The sequence below is a fragment of the Lagopus leucura genome, unplaced genomic scaffold (genome assembly GCF_019238085.1).
Source record: "Lagopus leucura isolate 7727_CA_CO unplaced genomic scaffold, USGS_WTPT01 Super-Scaffold_73, whole genome shotgun sequence".
Lineage (NCBI taxonomy): Eukaryota > Metazoa > Chordata > Aves > Galliformes > Phasianidae > Lagopus > Lagopus leucura.
The window spans coordinates 94387124-94408467 of NW_024962252.1; the positions used below are offsets into that span (position 1 = coordinate 94387124).

Sequence of the window (21344 nt, forward strand, 5' to 3'; positions counted from 1 at the left end):
AATTCACTTTGTACTTTGAAATTTCTGCCTTTAAGAAACAGAAGAAAAATTCCCTCCAATATGGAACTGCTTAGATTTATTTGGCAGTTTTTCAGTATATCTGTCAGTGCTGTGCGTCCTCTAGAAATGTCTCTGAAATCCATTAGGGTACCTCCAAAAGGAACATGGAGTCAATATGGCTTGAAAATTTTAAGCGTGTAGTTTACACTCCTTTACAAAGTGCAGTCAGTTACTCTGTATTATTTCTCATTAGCCAAAGAAATGATAATTAGTTGATTAGTTAAGCGTTTGAAGGGTGTACAGTGAGAAAGTGCAAGACGAGAAATTTCTCAGAGATCAACTAGTGCAGGACAGTTATTCTGCATTTTTCACTGATCTTTTTCCATCCAGCTTCCTGTATTTTCTGTTCACTTTTTTTCTAATACATGTGCTAAGAACTGTTTCCAAGTGAACAAGGTTGAGCAGAAATCCAAAAGCCTTTGGTAAATCAAATAGGAACGTGTAGGTAAACTACAAATTAGAGGCTCAGGCTGAACGTCCCTGTGTATCTTAAGGGCTATATATATATTCAGTCCTGCAGATGCAGTGTTGCAACAGGGATGTGACATATTGCTTATCTAGGGAGATGTGCCAGAAATTATGAATTACAGATCAATCCTACTGAAAGAAAATCAGGCCAATGGGAATCTGTTCTAAAGTTTTTTACTAGCTTAAAACTTGGTCTTTTTGTTCTAGGAAAGAGTGTTTGAGAGACTGTAGGCGTTTGAACCATAGAATCATAAAACATCCTGGCTTGAAAAGGACCACAATGATATCTAGTTTCAACCCCCCTGCTATGTGCAGGGTGACCAACCACCAGAGCAGGCTGCCCAGAGCCACATCCAGCCTGGCCTTGGATGCCTCCAGGGATGGGGCATCCACAACCTCCTTGGGCAGCCTGTTCCAGTGAGTCACCACCCTCTGAGTAAAAACCCTCCTCCTGATATCCAAACTAAACCCATTCTTCCTTGTCCTATCCAATTGGGGTATAAAAGTTTGGATATAATTCTGAACCATTTGGAATTAACTCTGATTTCCAGCTAAATTTCAGAGCAAGATGCTAAGCAGTACAGTCTGTATAAACTGAAACAAGAATTCTATTGGTTGGCCTGTAGGGTACCAGTCAGTCCATATACTACAGCCTCTGAGCATCTCAGTCTTCAATGTATGTAGCTTCAGAACATTAAAATTGTTTTTAAAGTTCTAAACCAACTTCTTAAAAATCACTCTAAATTTAAGAGCCTATTCCTAAGAAGAATTGTGCCAGTGTACAACAGGTGAATATGTATTTCAGTGTGCTGTTTTTCTGATTATTTGCATTTATGAAATACTTTCTAGACATACAACCAGTACAGAACCAAATATAGAATCCACATAATAAGCTGATAAAAATTGAAATGGTTTTCATAGTCATTCAATCTGACAGATTTTATATATTTCACCCACTTACACTGATGTATATCTATTTGTCTAGGGCAAAACTCAGGATTTATAGTGTATCGAGGGAACAAAAAAATCCCAATCTGTGCCACACTGAGGGGAAGACCAATTTTCAAGTAAAGGATCATTTCCCAACACATCTTCATCCATGTTTTAGACTAATCTACTCATATTTTGTATACTTTTTATATTACATTCACCATGATAGTATTTGAGCATTATTTCCTGCTACCTGCAGGCTCAAATACTCTTCTATATGGCTAGTAGATATTCATGAGCAAATGGGAGTCAAGCAGGCATAAGCCCAAGTGACTAATGGCATCTTTAACACTTGCAAGCATTTGCTCAAGATGTGTAAAGGTCTCATGTTCGAGTGTTGCTGAAAGATAAATGAGGAGCAAAATGCACATGCGTTTTTGGCTTCCCTAAAGCTGTAGCGGAAACATCTAGCTGATGGTACAGGCTATCATCGGAAGACTGAGAGGAGTCAGGGAGGAAAAAGGGCAAAATTAAAAATCTATAGTAATTTTCATTGTTCATAGGATTATTTTAGGGCACTGTATGCTATTTGTGTAGAAGTGCTGCTGTGAATGTATCCTGCCTTTTTGATAGGCTACATAGGTCTGTGGGGAAAAAAGGGCCTATCTGATCATTTACTTTATACGTGAAATAAAGATGAGGTTGGGCTCCGTAATGTCTGATTAATGATTGGTAGTCCTGGATTCAAAAGCATTCTTATTTCTCTTAATCCTCTTCTTTCAAGTGTCTAGTTTGGTGCTTCCCCAGTTAACTTTCTCCTTTCTTTCCATGCAATACCTCAGAAGCCACCATCCCTCTTGTCATATTTTCAGTTTAGAAGAGGGCAGACAGAGCAGAAAGTAAGTATAAGGTGCTTCTGAAGCTTTTATCTTCATTTCTATATCCTATAATATCTTTACACACTGTCATTCTTGCCACCAGAAACAAGAACTTATTTAAATGTCAAACGTGGTCTTAATGAATCCCACAGGATAATCATAGCTGCAGCTAAGTTAGTTTCTATAAATAATTCTATATGATCTTTAAGTTTTTAAGCACTAAATCAAGAGTCTGCTCTTCATCTCACACATCTGTTTGAAAACAGGATGTTAATTTAGTAGTTAAGGTCTTTTAAGTGCTTTGCCATGGGGTTACATTTTGATACTGAACCCTGGGCTCCTCAAATGTGCCAAATGAAACGTATCGGGTAATTTTGAGGAGTGAGGCACTTTTGAGTATTTGGTACTGAAATAATGGAATTGTTGAAACCAATACTTAGAAATGTCTTAAAATAACATTAATTATCATTCAGCAAAGGTTGGTTCCATGCCTACAGAATGGTAATTACTAAATAATCTTATGCTTTTCTAACTTAACTCAACAAAGCATGTCTCTTAAAAGTTAACTTCCTTTCTCTGAGGAAGTACTGAATACATTACTCTGAGGGTGACAGACCACTGGAACTTCTCAGAGAGGCTGTGGAGTCTCCTATGGAGATACTCAAGACCTGTCCAGATGCCTACCTGTGTAACCTGCTGTAGGGAACTGCTTTAGCAGGGAGTTGTACTCTATGATCTCTGGAGGTCCCTTCCAACCCCTGCAATTCTGTGATTCTGCAGTGTAGCATTTTCTCAGTACTATACCCTTTAAAAGTCTCCCATACAAAGAAGAGCAAATGGCAGTAAATTAAAGTGTTGTTGCCTTGTTTTCTGACATCTGTGTTCTCCATCCATTCCTAGCAGATATTTATGCTTGCTTTTTGAAAATGAAAGAAGTTTGAGACTATTCTGAATTTGAATCCCTTCATAGGTACACATATACCAGTCCCCAAATGAGGATGCATAGCCAGTGTGCAAGGCAGTTCCTTCATGTAGGGATTCTAGCCCAACATCTTTGTTTCCCAAGTGATAACTCTTACACCAAGAATCAGTTTAACAAGAGCTAGAGCAGACAGCCAATTTTCAGGCTGTTCACATTGCCTCCTCTTCTCAGTCTGCCAAGGCAGGCAGACCTTGCATAACCCCAAGATGGAACAGCAGTACAGCAGGTCTCTATAGGAGATGAAAACCTACTTTGTACTCTACAAAGGCAACATTAGAAGATTTTGTAGTGATGCTACATTGAAATGCTTCCCAGAATGATTTGCCTGCTTCTGTTAACAGAAATTACAGAAATGGTTACTGCAGAGCTTTAGAGCTTTGCTTCTGACTAGCATTTCTGCACCTGAATTCTTATCCAAATTATTTGAGTCTGTAAAGCAAGGATAGGACTTAGCTTTCTCTTAGTACCTGTTTCCATTTATCTTTAAAATGTTTTCAGTGTGCTTACTAATAGACTTGTTCTCAATAACTTTAATTCCTAGCCTGATTAGTTCCACAAATGGGGGATTTTTTATTTCAGGAGTTTCATTTTTCCTCCATCAGTTATTATAGCTTCATGCTGACATTCTGTAGGGCTTCCCCCAGGGGTATTGTGTTTCACCTGGTTTTCTCAGAAGGAGGAATATTTTTAGTACCTCAGAACTGTCTCTCCATAGTTCTGCTACACCTTTTCCCTTCAGTTGTTTCGAATTTGAAAGTAAGATGCTACTAGTAACACAGGAGGGCTGTAGTCAATGCCAGCCTGTTCTCAGTGCTGCCTACAGGCTGATGCAAATTGGCATATTTAAAGCCTAGGCAGACAGCAGCTGTGTAATCCAGTGGCATTTCCTTCTAAAATGTTCTGCACAGAAGAGGAGCTTGAAAGGAACATGAAGTGAAGTAACAGCTTAGAGATAAATCCAGTTCCAAAATAGGAGGCAACGCTACACTAAGCAACAAATCTTTTTTTGCCTGTATCTGCAGAAAGAATAAGACACTCCTGACACACTAGCTCTGTTTCTGCCATCAGGTAGGTGCCTGCAGACCTGCTTCCCTTGTCACCTCTCTGAACACACTGCAAGGCCTTCCAGCCTATGCTCACAGTTTTTTTTCCCATGGAAATTAGGACGCTTTTGAAGAACAAGAGTGGAAGGGATGCTGTGTACCTCATTTCAACCTACGTGGTTTTAGGAGATGAGCAGAAAATACCGCCAACGAGATGCAGCCCATTTCTTCACCTTGCTAGGTTTCAGTTAGCCAGACAGCGCCTGATTTGAAAAACAAGCTGAAAAAATCTCAAAGCACCAGATTCAAGCAGAAAAGTTTGTACAAAACTGGAGGGGAATAGAGACTTAAAGCAGGTGCAAAAGCATGGACAGTTACATAGCAATGCAGCTGTGTGGCAATGCCTCCCATCACAGCCTGTCCCTCAGCTGTGGAGCAGGCACAGTGAATCACAGTCACACAGAAACAGAACACTGCTGTCTGGTGGGTTTTCCTTCAGCCTACTTTTTGCAGTGTGCAGGAGCTCTCCATCCACTTGTGTGAAAAATTAAGCAGGGGAGGCAGGAAACCAGCAAGACCATGTTGGATGGAGCTCTGGGCAGCTTGATCTAGTGAGAGGTGACCCTGCTCATGGCAGGGACTGGAACTAAATGGTCTTTAAGGTCCTCACTAATCCAAACTATTCTGTGATTATGTGGTGCCTGCACCCTAAAAGTAGGTTGATTTCTGTGTGATTTCATTACTGAAATCCCAGCGGTTTGGGACCTTTTTCTTGGACTGCTTCCTTTTCAGTAACCTGTTTCTTAATTTTCCACTAAAATAATATTTTTGATCAAAAATGCAGTTTCTGCCACAGTAACATCTGTAGCACTATCACACACTGATCAGGAGAAGTCAGAAAATTGCTGTCTCTGTGGGTTGTAGTAGTAGAAATGCTGTCACGGCCTGAAGCAGTGATTGAGCATCTGGTGGGAAGGCAGGGCCAACTCAGGGAAGCTCAGGTGTATGCAATGCATCTGAGTGATCAAAGGTGTGCAGCCAAGATCCACCCCTTCCCAGACCTCATTTAAGGGTTGGCAGTGAAGTTGAGAATATCTTGCTTGAGATCCCTGTATACCTGAGGCCTTTTGAAGGTAAGCAGCTTTTTTTCCTTTATTTTTGTGCCTATGGCTGCTGCAGTCTGGGACCTTGCTACTCTGCTGTTATTGCCCCATTTTCCATTGCATTATAGTTTTCCATTGCATTATGGTTGCCTAACCTAAGTTGCCTGCTCTTCACTACGTTGGCCATTGAGGCTCAAATGCTTCCTTGTAAGGCCAGGGAGGAACTCTCCCCACCTCTGCTCCCTCAACAGAATGTCTTTCTGTCTGGGCTGAAGCAAGGAGCCTGCTGCGCCTGACACCTGGCAGTGATATTTGTGGAGTCCCACCTAGGAGGCAAGACCCTAGAGAAGATACAGAAATCTGAGCTGCAGCTCTCAAAGGACAAGGTTTCCCTGTGCAGCAAAATGTGATTTAACATTGAGTTGTCTCAAAATAAAAGGCTGGAGGAATTTTCTTTCCCACCTCCATTTTATATCACGCTGATACTCTTCTCTTTACCAGTATCTTTGGGCTTTTGGTTCCTCTAACAAGATACAGTCTGTTCTGCTTCTGGGAAAACTTGACAAAATGAACTGCAAATGGAAAATACGTCCCCTCATTTCTTTCTCTTCTTCCCCCACACTCTTTCTTAAAAAGAAATGCTCCAAGCATTTATCTCCTTTTCTTTAAACCCAGGTTGCTTTTCTTATGCTTTCTCTAGTGATTTCGGCTATGCTTCTTGTTCAAAAAGAAATAAACCACTTCATATTTAAAAGCCACAAATTGCTGCTTCCATTTTGTCAGAAAGACTGGTCTCTGTCCAGGTTGAGAAATAACACTCAAATCTGCCAAGTTTTGTCAAACATTACCTTCCTTTAACAAGAAATATTGGCAGTTCTTGTATAAAAGAGAAAGAAGCCATTTGAATGGTTTCTGTGAGGGGGGAGGTTCTGTGTTTTCTTGGGCATAGAGGAGGAAGAATGTGGAAAGACACTAAAAAATCAAACAAATACCCAAGCAAGGGCCAATTTTAGTCTATAATTGTTATTGTATTCTGCTAGTCTTAGTCATGTAGTCCAATCCTCATTGATTTCTGAAGGTTCCTCACAAAGTAAGCTAATGTTTAACGTAAGTATTACAGGATCTTGTCTTTCAGAAATGAGAGCTGGGAAGATTTACTAATTCAACTGCCTTATTCCTGACTGATCAGCCTGCTTGATTCAGGGTTACTTAACAGATTTTTTTTCAAGTGGAAGTGTTTGGAAAAGCATGATAATTACATTTGTATTCATTCTAATATGATGTGTTCCAACTCCCTCTTCATCGTGTCTTACACAGAGTTATCTGGTAAAGGAATGACAAGCCTTTGTGAAAAGATTGCAAATTCTGACAGATTTCAGTTCTTGTATGTACTCATATTTCAAGTTGCATAGCAGTGCAAGATCAAACTGTGTGAAAGAAAATACTGCATACACTTCTTACTCTGGGCTATTTTGTAAGCTTATGTGATGCCAGACCCTGTCATTGCAGGGCAGCCAGCTCACTTGTGACCTCAACCTTTTCCTCCTAGTGCACCTCTATGCAGAAAAAAACCCACTGGTGAGTTGTGCTATGGTGCTATGCATCTCAGTAACACTGTAGAGTGATTGGCACTGAGCCTGTACCCTAGGGATAGATTCAGTCTCTGCCAAGAGGCAGTGTTGGAGAGAGGGTTACAGCTGTGATCTGAAGGGACCTGGAAAGTCTACTGATGTTTTCTTTCCTTGTGTCTTGCAGTGCCTAAAGCTGCTAATTGTTCACAACTTCTTCTGTTCATTAACCTATTCTCTCCTTTAAAATTCTGCTTTTTAAAATAGAAATCTGTATCGTCTTTCTGAAATGTTGATCACAAGGAGGTACTGTGGGTGGGAAGGCTTTTCCAGGGAGGTTACGCATGCCAGGCAGTCACTCTTGAATGGTTATTTGAGGTAGATCCTTTAAGGTTCTTGAGGTTACATGTAGTCTGTGCCAGTTGCATGATCTACCTCTTCAACATTGAAATATTAACATAAATGCATATTAAGGAACTGTGCATTAGCTCTTGAGCTGAAATAAGAGAGGGTGTTCTAGCAGAGGCAAGCAAATACAATTGGTTTATACTGGCTTGAGGATCTGGCCTGTTATTTCTTCTCAGTGTGCTTGTTAGCAGAGCTACACGCTATGTAGTTAAGGTTTTTCCTAGAAAATGAGTGAGTAATTGTATGTTTAGGCTGTCTAGTGGTAACGCTGGGGAATCTTTTGCAGATACTCACACAGAGCTACTCATATGAGCCAGCCATTTGTCTTGGGCCTACCTATCTGGTACATCTTCCTTCTCTCAGCAATCTCATCCAAGCAGATACAGAAGAGCAGCTCGGGTGACCACAGGTACCCATGTGTCTGACTAGCGTGGCCTTGGAAGGAGGCCCTGGAGCAGCTGTCTGTGCTTCTGAGGCAGCATCCATGGGCAGCCACGTCTCGTACCCAGCCTGCCTACAAAGGTGAAGTATAGAAGTAGGTCCAATGCTTTCTGAAAAGCTCTGCTGTTGTTGCTCAGATGCAAAGTAACAGCAGTGCATGTGAAATAATGCCAATACTGATTTTATGGTACAATTTGAGCACAGTTTTCTCAGGCGTTATTTCCTGGCTAAGCATGCTGTAGGTACATCTATGGGTATTCATATGTCGAGATAAAAATACAGGTAGTGCTTATCTTCCCCTTTTCTCCTGCTGCTGCTTCCAGTCAGTGCTTGTGGCTGACGTGCCTGCATACATGCAGGTGTATGCACACAGTATCTGATCCTGCCTCTTAATTATTTTTAGCCCAATTCCTGCTCTTCTGCTTTGTGCTGATGAATGGGAAGTTGTAGTAGTGCTGTGTCACTTCACTGGCTTCTCAAACGTAGGAATTATGGTAAAGTTGAGAACAAGTGAGATTGGATTCATAGTTCCACCTCCTTCTCTAATTAGCCAACCACAGTATCTGCAGAGACAAAGAGGGAGTGAGATTTCACCACGGCAGGAGTGGGGGAGGTTCTTTTTTGTCTGTTCTTTCTTTTCCGTCTGTTCACACTGAGACTGAACCCTTTCATGGTGTGTGCTTTATTTACAACTTCCCTGACTACGCTACGTCAAAGGTTTCCCTGACCTTGGCTTCATGATTATGCAGCAAAGCATTATAAATTATCTTGTCACCAGTATCTCCATTTAGGCAAGTATAATCACTTTCTTGTAAGAACCCAAGCTGGGTATACAGAAACAAAAAGTCTACTGCATAATAATGAGAGCAGTGTGCTACTTGGGAAGAAAAAACCCCTCTGCCGTATGGGAAACTACCACAAAGGGTGCTTGGAACCTGAATGCTATTAATCTGTGCAAAGTGCTTAGCAATCCTTTGCTGAAGGTGGTAAAGTGTAAAATGTTATTTTAAGCTATACTGGGAAATGCAGCATAACCTGGCCTTTATTGAACAGAGCACTGAGTGTCTGCGCCTTGCTGCAGTGACGCTTGGCAGTGCTGCACTCACTGCTTGGCAGTGCTTCTGCAGGCTCCATATTGCAGGGAGCGGTCTTCACCCTACTGGCTCTGTGATCCATGTGACTCACAGTCTACTTCTACAGCCATGGTAATAAAGCATTTTATGCTAGTTCCTTGTGATGCATCAGGGGAGTGAGAGGGAGCAATTGTATTCTACTAGATGCTAGAAAATCACATTATGTAGATTAGGAGTCAAATGGCTGTGTGTCTGCAGGTGTGCATGTGCACACAGATGCATACTGATTCCTTTGAGGATATATATCTTTCCTTGGTGCTGTGAACTGCAGGAGATGTGGAAGGGATTGGCTATGATAGTGATGATTGCGTCCAGTGAGCTAGAATCAATTTAAGAGGCAGCTTGTTTGCTAATGCCAAAGCTGCTTTCATGTTTGCTTCACCTCAGCTGAGAACTATACTTTCCCTTTCTGTATCTCGGAATGATGGAAAATGTCCCTCCCATAAAATGACTCTTCAGTTTGTCTCCAGCTCACGAGCATTTTCCATTTCTCTCTCCACAACCTTGAATGTAAAATCTTGAGCTTATGTATATGTACACACACAGTGTATATGTATATATATATATATATAGCATACAAGGGGATCACAGTATCTGGTTCTTACTCCAAAGATTTCATAATTAGTCTTTAAGCACAGTACATTCTCCTCTCCCTCTCCATAGTAACAGGGGAACTGTTATTTTGGTTTATTTGTCAGGAATGTCGTTAGTATTCAGTGAATAAAATCAGAAAGCAGTATTTCACATAGAATAATTATGAATATGTATTTACTTGAATAAGCTGTTGATTTTGCATGAATTCTGCACGCTGTTTCTTAGGCAAATATGCTAATGATTAATGTGTGAAAATTTACTTTATTTTTGGGCTTGTCAGACTAACTAACACAGTGATCCAAATCCAGAAAATTATTTCTTTGTGCCTGAAGAGCTGTAATAATTACAGGAATATTCCAGGGAAGCTTACTACTAATACATTAAACTCTTCTCACTTGGATTTGGTGACTTTGCTCCAATGTTTTTGAACAATTTTTATTTTGTAGTTGTCTTTTGGCATTGGTATTCAATCAAGTTCTCATAGCTATGTTGTAGCTATATCAGCATACCAATTTACTTAGGATCCTTTCATGTGGTCCCTGTGACAAACTCTGTGACCAACAATATGCAGAATGGTGTCAGTGAGCAGTGATGCTGGGTACCTGCTGGTGAAGTGGGCAGTTCCAGTGGGTGGCAGTGGTCTCAGCAGGCAATATGAAACAGTGGATGTCATTTATCTGAACTTTAACAAGGCTTTTGACACAATCTCCTGAAGTATCCTCGGAGCTGAATTTGAAAGAGAAGGACTGAAGAGCAAGATAGGAAGGTTGATGGAAACTTGGCTGAGCTACCAGCCCATGGAATAGCATGCAGCAGACCAAAGTTGAACTAGCAGCTAGGTACTAATGGTGCGCCTCGAGGGCTTCAGCTGGGTCTGATGCTATTTCACGTCTTCATTAAACCTGAGTAATGGAATGAGATGGACTTCCAGCAAGTTCACTGATGACACACAATAGAGTTAACAGCGCACTGAAAGGCCATGTGCTGAACAGGGATCTCAACTGGCTGCAAAAGTTATTTGACTGAAATTTCGTTACGTTCAACAAAGGCAAATTCAAAGTCCTACACCTACTAAGGAAGAACGCTACAATAGTGCAACAGCACAGGCTGGAAACATATGTGGGAGGACAGTGTGCTGAACAAGAGCCAGCAGTGAGCCCCTGTGGCCAAGGCCAGCAGCATACTGGCTGTATTACCAGGAGCATAGCCAGAACCTCAAGGGAAGGGATTACTCCTGTTGCTCTGTACTAAGACCACATCTGCAGGGCTGTGTTCAGTCTGGGGCTCCGCACTAGTGTAGGCATGGACAAGCAAGTTCAGCAAGGGATGCTAGGATGGTCAGGTTACTGGGGCATATGGTGTATGAGGACAGATTAACAAAGCTGGGTTATTCATCTTGGAGAGAAGGTAATTAAGGGAGGATCTCTCTGTTCTCTGTAACTATGTAAGTGGTCACAGAAGAGGTGCAGCCAGACTTTTCTGGAAGTGTACAACAGAAGGGCCAGGGGCAGTGGACACTGGTTGCAGTGGGATAAATGCTGTTAAGATACAAGAAGGTCTTTACAGTGAAGGTAATTGAGCACTAGAACAGGCTCTCAGACAGGCTGTGGGCTCTCCGTGCTTGGATATATTCAATGCTTACCTGGATAAGGCCCTGAGTAGCCTCATCTTAATTCAAAAAATTGACTCTATTTTGAGCAAGGCTTTGAACCAGAGATGCAGGTGGTGTCTTACTTTATGGTGAGTTTATGGCTAACAGTTGGAGGGGATTTTGCACTTGGAAAAGTACTCCTTTTATCTGTGTTTTGGATATCTTTCATGTAACAGTAAATTGCACCAGAAAAGCATCCAAAAAAATAAGTACTGAGCCTAGTTTGTATCGTGACAGTCTGGCTGTGAGTTCGTAATTGTATCACTCTGAAACTGGCTGCTTCCATAGCTATAGATCTCTGTCTCTGAGCATTTGTCACCTGTAATGAAAGTCTGATACTTTAATCTACAAGTGTGGTGGATGCAGCCTCTGTCCTTCATTGGCCTGGTTCCACCAGATAGGCTGTGCAATCCTGTGGAGGTATGAATCATAGAACCACAAAATGACTTGGGTTGGAAGGGACCTCAGAGATCACTTAGTTCCATTCCTTTCCACTGGTAGGGTTGCCAACCACTAGATCAAGCACCAGCTCAGGCTGCCCAGTGCCCCATCCAGCCTGGCCTTGAGTACTTCCAGGGATGGAGCACCCATCACTGCGGGTCTCTGCCAGCATCTCACCACTCTCTCAGTGAAAAATTTCCTGGCACCTAAAAATAAAGACAATGAAAAGATACAACTTCCCCCAGCACAGCCATAAAAGAGCCAAATTTGCAACCTAAGTGTCTCCAGCAGTGCTTCAACATGGAGAAGTGTGTGAGAAATTCCAAGCTGATCTGAGTGAAGACCTCTCTGGATTTGAGTCAGTGTGTTAAGTCAAGTTGTGCTACTTATGTTAATGGCAACAGGATTTCACAGTTCCTTTCATTTAGGTGTGTATGCAAAATCCTGGAAATAACTCACAAGTTTAAGGGCAGTATTTGATGCAATAACGAACTGGGTAAACAGGTTGACATGAAAACACTGATTGTTCACAAGCTTTGCCTTTGTTTTTTTTTTTGCTTTGTTTGTTTTTGAAAGGCTTCTCACAAACTGAATTTAATGGTATTTCTGATGGTGAACCAGGAATTAACATTTTGATTGGAATTTGTATATGGAGAAATATACTTTGCTTTTTGATTGGGAACTTCAGTAGCAGGGAATCTGTTTTTCTAATTGTGTGCTGTGCCCAATGCGGTGCCTAGAGCAGACTTCTGATCTGTTCACTGCACTTCCTTAAAATCTCCAAAGATATTTTAACTCGAGTGTATGGAAAATAACTGAGTAAGAAAAGTTTAAATGTAGATGATAGCTACGTGATACAAGGTTTTTCAGTGTTGCTCTGCTAATATAACTGATTGAGTACAAGATGTGTTGCTTGCCATTTCCCGGAATAAAAAAATGAGCTGTTGAGTCTTAACGCTCTATTCCAATTATGGTTATAAAACACTGAATCAATTTGTTCTTTAAAAAAAAAAAAAAAAACAAAAAAAAACCAAAAAACAACCCCAAACCCCAACAAAACAGCACTTGCAATAGTGCTTGGAATCACACAGTTCAACAGAATTAATAATGATTCCAGATGGGTTGTATTTGGCACTAAGAAGTGTGTGAAAGGAAACATTTTGGGGAACTCAGTTTAAACCAGAAGTTTGAATAATTTATAAAAGTTCTTGAAAGATTTTTCACTAGTAAAAACACTCTTTCAAGCTTTGCACATTTGGAGCTAACAAAAGAAGTGACACACACTGAGTGAAAATCTTGGTGTTGGTGAAAAACACACATATGTTCACTAACTAAGAAATGGTTGAAGTAGTAAAATCAAAAGCCCTTGCAAAGTCAGATTCTCAGCACACTCCGTGTGCCTTATTTCCCTATTAGTTAAATAGGAAAAATGTCGCTTCCTTGCCTTTAAAGAGTACTGGAAGTAGGAAATCTTTTGTGACTGTGAAATAGATAGATGGTACTAGTGCTTGTATCAATATATGGAGAATAAGGGTGCCTTCTATTTGGAATTTGAAGTTTTCCTTAGGTCTATGAGAGACAAGATGTTGGGCCAAAGCCATTGAGGCCTATGTCTGATAGTAATTTAGTATGTAACGTTAGGCCAACTTGGGAATACTGGAAAAGGATGAAGGCACATTTATAAACTCTTATCCACGAGTAAATGTTATCTTACTCCACTGACTAATTGTCTCCTTTTCCAGTGGCATCCTTGTTATAACCACAGAGTATTTAGTAGACATTTAGCTCTCTTAAATGCAAGTCAGCAACTAGAGTTAGGAAAAGAGTTAGCATCATGTGGTCAATCAGCTTCTTTACTGGTTACCAATGATTCATAGGTTATATTTACAGAGGAACAAGGAAACAGATTACACACACTTCATGTGTTAAATTAAATCAATTATTAATAGGCAGATGGGCATCTTACAAACTTGTAGTCTATAATGAACTTGTGTGAATGGTAAATAGCAAAGCAGAATCTAATAGACTTCTCCAAACCACTTCGTTTGTTTGTTTAATCAATTATGGTTTTAGCCTTGTGTCGGTTAATGGAAATTACTGAATTTCTGCATCCTGCCTCCTCTTCCGTGATGTACAGCACATGCCTTGATCGAGACTTAAGGGAGGATGTCTTTTGCAGGGGAAGTAAAAATAACATCACGTGGCTTCTGTCTTGTGTTATACCCATTTGTAATCTGCAGGTTCGCTTCTTTTTTTCCTACAAAGTCTGAAAGATCACCTGGCACTGTTAATTCCCAAATGCCCCAGAACATTCTCCTTGCAAAATTCCATCATTGTATTCCAAAAGCCTCTTTTCCTTATCTACCACCTCACATACTTCTGCCCGTGTCACAGTCTGTCTTTGCACACCCAAGGCTGCCCGCTTGTTCATTATTTTTGGGCCCAAGCTGAGCAAGTGTGTTTGTGGAAGATAGTTGGACTGCATACCCAACTTCCTTCCTAGTGGTCCAGGTTCCTGGAGGCTCATCGGTTTCAACGAATAAGTGGTATTCTTCTTTATCTACTTTAAAATGTTAACAAATGTTTCCACAGGGAAATTATTGGGTGCCAGTGCTTCCTAGAGCTGTCATGTGTTGATAGTTGCATGGCATTGTTGTGTGTCATTATTCTTGTTACAATTTAAAAGCAGATGCAGCATGATTAGGAATTTCATTTATTAATTCTAGTCATTGAAAATAACCAAGATTTAGCCTTTAGTGTTTCAAGACATAAAGAGTGGCTGGGGGAATCAGGATTGTTTAATTTGGAGGAGATGAGGGGAGACCTCACTACTCCTGATGACTGTCTGAAAGGAGGCTTCAGAGAAGTGTGTGTCGGTCGCTTTTCTCAGGTGACAAGTGATAAAACACAAGGAAATTCTTTAGATTGGTTGTTAGGGAGAATTTCTTCAGTTAAGGAAAGGTCAGACATTGAAATGGGCTTCCCAGAGAAGCAGTGCAGTTCCTATGGAAGTTCCTTTCTGAATTTTCCAGGCCTTCACTTCTTTCCCTATACCATTGCATGAACTTGGAAGAAAAGGTTGCATCCTATGTGTGAGGGTTTACTTTTAGTCTGCCTATGCTGAGGCAGGTTCTGATGCTCTGCGCAGCCAGCAGTGCTGCGCTTTTCAGGCTGTGCTTTCTCTTCTCATCTGCTTTGGGAGTTCTGGCCACAAACACCACTTTCCTTTCATCCTCTTCAAAAGATTTACAGACTTACCTTGTTGTTTCTTCAGGAAACCTTCTTGTCCTTTTCTGGGGTTTTGATATTTTGCAAAAAGGATTGGTAGCAATTCTCACCGTACACCTTTCCTATTCCCTACCTTTTCCAGTGGTTTGCATGAACGGTATCACATTGTCCATATTTGGAATTTTTCCATTCATTTGTTATGTACAGATGAATCTGACTTCATAGTGTTTAAGCCAAAACTCATTGAAGTGAATGGAAAAATTCCTAATTCCCTCAGTTACTGGGCCTCATAATCTTGGCTTTGGTTACTCTTGAAGCTCTGTGACTTTTCTGTAATTACTTAGAAGTTTACAAAGTTGGGGGAAAGTTTTTATAAGTATGGCAAAAGTGGAACATCACGGTTTCAAGTCAGAAAATCTGCTCTGCTCAGTAAAATAATACTAACAATTTGGAATTCATGTTGGGCTCAGGCAGGCAGACCAAAGCACCAACAACTCTGCCTAGGAAATGCAGGGAGGAAAGCCAAACCTCATCAACATTTCTTTACAAGGAAAATAGGTTTTGAAACAATGTAAATAAAGACACTACCAAAGTGTGTGTTGGGGGGGAGAGGGGGGAATAAAATTGTTGTTTTCTGGAAGGACCATCTAGGATGAAGGGTTTTCTTTTTTTTTTTCTTTTTTTTCCATTTAGGAAATGAAGAGGTCTGTGGAAAGAAAATTAAAATCTGTCAGATGCAAAGTGCAGTCTGGATAAGAAGAGAAACAACGAAATGAAAATTAACCCGTTCTTTTTTAGAATGGAACTGTGAATTGTTTGGTGTTTTAAAGATCTGATTTTCTGACAATGGATAAGTTTCAACAGAGGATTTTTAACCCATCTGTTTTTACATCCTTGTACAATGTAGCAGATACTAACACTAACATTTCTCTTATTAACAGAAACAACTTTGGATTTGACTGAAGCCCCTGCAGAAGTATGACCTTGCTGTTCTCCCTTGCTAAAAGATACAGCCTTCCTGTCTCCTAGGCCAAGCCAAGATACCAGCAGAGACTTGAATCCCACAAGATCCTAGGGCAGGCTGGATTGCATTTAGCTCACTAAAAGCTGTGTTACACTGTTAGAACACAAGCTTCAGGTCTGTGTGCATAGTGTTATTTCATTTTTGAGATATATCCTTTGTAACACCTTTCAGGCTTGAGGAAGAGGCTTTTAACTGTTTCCTGCTGGCTGGAGAAGGAAAGGACAATTCCCAGCCCTTTCCTTGGCTGTGGTCTCAATCAAATCCTGGCTGTTGCAACCAGGGCTCTGCAGATGTGGGAACCCCTAAAGGAGAGAATGTGGCTCTACTTCTAATGCAGATTGTAGGACATCAGATAACTATCTGGGCATGCAGGCACACAATGCTTGGATCAAAGGAAAAGCTGCAAACCAAATTGGATTGCTTTACTGATACCTTTTCTAGTTCTTAAAAATGCAAATTTTTAGTAGAACCAGAAGTATTTCTGATATGTCAGAACAGGCATTTGAATAAACTCACAAATTATATAACACAGTAGAAAGTGAAGCTCATTTCTGCTTTCCCTGTTGCCTAGGTGATTAACATGAGATAAATACAGTACTTCCTATGTCTGTTCTTAAATCTTCAAGACAAAGAGTTTTTGACTTGGTGTTGCAAGATGTGAAGGTGTTTCAATAGCTAGATTTCACAAGAGTTGGACTCTCCTCCCTTCCCATTCCTTGTGTCACATTTCTGCTCTAGAGGTCACCTTGTAGGTGCTGTTTAATGCCCTCCAGACCCCTCATAGGCTGGGAGCTGGGGTGGCTGAGTTCAGTGGTGTGTGTGCTTATGCATAAAGCTCACACTAGTTAAAAATACCAAGTAATATATAATTATCTGTAGTGCCATTAACACCCTGTAAGCATTAGAGCAGCAAAAGGTGGTTGGCCATGAGAAAAAACAGATTGCTGGGCTAGAAATCAGGATACCAACTGCTGCCTCTGGCTTTGGCACCGACTGGTGTAACCCTGAGCTAGTCAACTCATTTCAGTTCCTCCCTTTGTTTTTCCTCTGTCATGTCTATTTAAATAGAATGTCCTTTGCGGCAGGGATTGTCTCTCCCTGTGTGTTTGTACAGTGCGTGACACAGCAGGCCCCAAGCTCCACTGATGGCTCCAGAACACAGAACCTTTATGAGAAGAGACTTCTGCTGCAGAAATCTCCATATACAGTGGCTTCAGAAACCTCAGTTCTGTTGCCTGTTTTCTCCTTCCTGAAGATCTTAGGCTGTTTTTAAGAGAGCCTCAGCTAGAGGCTGCTAAATGCTGGTGCCCTTATTTGACAGAGCAGGAAAAAGAAATACAGAAACATGGTGTGGATTTCTCCAGCTCGTACAGGAGAGAGGCATTCTTTTCCTCTCTCCCCAGATTCAGTGCTATGAGGAGACAAGACATTAAATAATAAATACACACATAATCCATGCACACCTTCCAGCTTTTACCTCCTGCTTCCTCTCCTTCACAGGCCCACAGAAACCACATCTGCATGCTCTTCTTTTAGTTCTCCTCTTTCCTCCCCTCCTCAGCTGACCTCTGGAAGCACTTTAGGGATTACCTGAGTAGCTCAGAGCAACAAAGCAAGATCTCTGCTTTTCAGAGGCAGCTGCTGAATATGCCTGTAATGCCTAATCCAGCCTGAGGCTGTAGATGCCTGCCTCCACCTACCCCTGTTTACTGTCAGAATGAGGCATTTGCTGTGAGACTGTGAACATCCACACATTGACAGTAATCAAATTTTGTTGTTGTTACTGCATGTTTCTATCTGGGAAGCCAAAAAGAATATTTTCACCCTTCATTTCACTTCACAACATCACAGTGGGGGAATCAGATCAGAGCACTGTCTCTCGTAAGGGCTGAACTGGGATAAGGGATTGCTGTGTCATTTGTCAGGCACCAGCAGAATTTGGAGGTACAGTCAGAGCGGTCCATTGCCTCGGTGCTAACCGGGAGGAGAAACCATCCTTCCCACCGTGAGGCAAAACAGAGGGCTGGCTGCCTTTTGCATTTAGAATTGTGGAACCATTAAGGTTGGAAAAGGCCACTAAGACCACCTGGTCCAACCGTCAACACAAGTTTGCACACTGTGAATTTGGAGCTGCCTCAAAAAGGAAGCTTAAGGGAAAAAAATATATGTATAATTGCTCTTGTTTTTGCTTTAGAAGAGATTGTTTCCGACGTGTTCGCTGGGCTGCTGTCAGTGCAGCGCTGTGCCTGCGTTGTGCAGGGCGAGCAGCCCCGGCTCTTGGCCGGGCTCGCAGGGCCACCTAGCGGGGTGGGCAGGAGGAGCCGGGTCGCTGCTCCACCTCCCGAGTTGCTCGGCCTCGTTGAGGCTGCTGGTGGCCTCAGGGACTAGCGGGAGGCTGGGGAGAGTGTGCAGCCAAACCTCCATCCAAGAGAAAAAAAGACTGTGACTTGAGAAGGGCATCAAACAGCACTGTCCAAACTGCTGTAAACTGGAAAGTCTCCCAGCCTGGCTTCTGTGTGATTTACTCTCTGAAGCCCAGTACAGACACATTAAACACCTACGGTGGCTCTATGTGGGAGCTGAATCAGCGGTGGTGTGATTCATCCTTCATTGCCATCGTGGATTTCATGGGACACGACGTTGGGTCAGCATGTTGTGATGCAGCCACCTACAAAATGTCATTTACCTCTGCATTGGTTAGACAGAAAAAGCAATAGGAACTCAAGAAGACGGGAGCAGCAGGGCTGGGCCTAGAGGTCCCTGCTGCCTCCTCATCCCATGTGCCTTTGCTGGCCCTGTCTCTCAAGATCGCCTCCTTGATTGCACTCCCTTGATGGAGGCTTCCATGGGGAAAGGTTGTTACCTGATTCCTTTGTTTCCATCACAGGTCTAACACTTTCCTGGCCTCTTCCCAAGCACCTGCCTGGGAGAGCCTGTATGTGGATGCTACATTTCAGATTGATGGCATTCTGAAACCCTCCAGCCCATGCCTGAAATAGAGGCATCACGTATGAGCAGTCCCGTGTGGTGAAAAGCCAAGTCCTTTCATAAGCGTGTGCTTTTTTTTTTTCCTCTTAGGTTGAATACTTTTCCTTGCAAACTACAAAATCCAGATCTGGGAAGGAACATCCTCCTGCCCCTGCTCTGGGGATATAGACCCTGAAGATACTCTTACACATAAAAAATAAACATGAACTGAAGCTTCTGAATCAGAAGCAGATTACCTAAAAAGAGAGAAGCAGTTATGCTGTGGACATTCTGAAATCCTCTTCTTCTGAACTAATTATGTGCTAGCAGTAAAACTGACACAGTTACGGTTATTAAGTCCTTTTCTTATTTTTACTTTTTACCAGAAGTGTAGAAATTCTCTTAGGCCTAATAGGTGCTTGTATCATTTCTGTCCGTGTGCTATATTAAGGAGCATCTTCATCATCAGCAAATATTTCTGTTGTGCTGAAACTGCACACTGAGTTAAACTCAAAAGTGCAGGGCATTTATCCCCTCTGGGCTTTCAACATAAATTTAGTGGCTTATTCTTCATCAATTCTGCATTCTGAATACTGATGACTGGAAGAAACACTAGGCAATACGCTTAGTGTAATTTTTGGTGCCAGTAACCTGTATTCATACATATAAGCTAGCAAAACACAGTTTATACAAAATTATGATTATGAGTGTGTATACAAATAGATGAAAAAAACTCTCAAGGAGTTTCTGCAAATGACTTAATGTCAAGCTGGAAGTAAATGTCAAGTGAGCATCCCGAGCAGATGTGTGGAGATCTTCAGGTCTGATGTTCGTCAATATTGTTATTAGCGATTTGGAGGATAAATACAGAGTACACTTGTGAAATCTTCTCAGTCTGGCAGGTGGGATCATAACGCAAAATGATAAATTGAAGAGATGGTCTCAGATCAACAAGGTGAAGTTCACTAATGATAAGTGTGAAGCACCATACTGCAGAAGGAGATATCAAACGCATAAATACAAAATGGGAAATAATCAGCTCAGCATCAATATGATAAAATTATCTCGTGTGTGTAGCAGTTCATAAATTAAGTATGACTCAACAATGTGATTATGCTGCAAAAATTGCTAATTCCTTATGGAGTTCTGCTAACAGAAATGTTGTGTGTGGAGCACAAAGGATTGTGTAGGCATCAGGCTGAATGCCCACAGTTCATTAACTGCAATCTGGGCACCAAAGTAGATCATACACCCCATTACCTTCCAGACCTTTCCTTTTCCCCCTCTCCAGGCTGACTTCTGAGGTACAGACGTTTTTGCTAGCTTTCCCCATAAAGGATCCTCAGCCTTTTCTTCCCTTCAGAAACCAGTGCCCTGTTCCTGCTCTCCCACATGGTTCTTTCTTACAGAAATGAACAGTCAGTGATCCCAGCAGAGGAGGTCTCCATAGGGATCCCGTAGACACATAGAATCCCATTCAGGTGGCCTGCACTGCTCAGACAAAGCTATAAGGGGCTCTTGCAATAGGATGTGCTTCGCAGAGTATCACAGAAACTCGGTATGAACGCAGCTAAGCTCAAAGGGGAAGTAAAAGCTTCAGAGAAAAGACAGAGGTAATCCCCTGGGAACTACCACTGTCCCACGCAAAAGAAGGAACTGGTGGAAAATGATTGCATTTTATTGTCTCATTTTTATTTTATAGTGAATTCTTTGTTGTTTTGTTTTTTTTCTTGTATCTTTCAGGATCTCATACATAGTACTATGTCCTGTTGGATGTCGGTCAGGCAGGTCCAGGTGTCACACCATGTATGAGCAAGCGATTTGCCAAGATTAAAAATCCCTCTTTCATGATTTCTATGGATCATCCAGTGTTAATAAAAATAAACACATCATATTTTTTGGAAATCACGAACCCATCACCTGTAAATTTGGGCTCTGGGTCGGCTGTGTCCTAAAGCATCTCCTGAGGCCTACCGCTAGATGGCAAACTTTAATTTTTAATTCCTGAATTTCCTTGCCCAGGGCTGTGCTCAGGACAGGGCCGGTGGCTCTGGGGCTGTAGGCTCCTACACAGCCTCTCCTTCCCCACCGCACGCTGTGGTGTCACTACCACCTTTTCAGCCAGGCAAACTCTTCTGGAACCAACATTTGCCTGGAGGGTGCCCTGCTAGCACAGACAGCACGGCCCCAAGTTGGATTCCCAGGTCCATTATGGCTGCAAGCCCATAAAAACAGCAGTTCTGCAACTTTTCTCCGTCTGGGGATTGCTGGTGGTTGCACGGGGCAAGGACATGGGTGAGAAAGGCCCTGGGGAGGAAAGCTCTGTGTGCTGGGCCCTGCAGGCTGCAGGATAACCCTGCTTTCCTTCCTTCCTTCCTTCCTTCCTTCCTTCCTTCCTTCCTTCCTTCCTTCCTTCCTTCCTTCC

At 41.9% G+C, this 21344-nt stretch overlaps 1 long non-coding RNA gene across 4 annotated transcripts in view; it reads left to right on the forward strand.

The window, feature by feature from the left end:
- The window catches only part of LOC122187934, a 32507-nt gene extending 16031 nt beyond the window's left edge, over window positions 1-16476 (forward strand). For all 4 annotated transcript variants that reach the window (XR_006181448.1, XR_006181450.1, XR_006181449.1 and 1 more), the window contains one exon: window positions 15870-16476. This is a non-coding gene — a long non-coding RNA (uncharacterized LOC122187934). The remainder of the gene's footprint in view (window positions 1-15869) is intronic.
- The last annotated feature ends 4868 nt before the right edge of the window (window positions 16477-21344 follow it).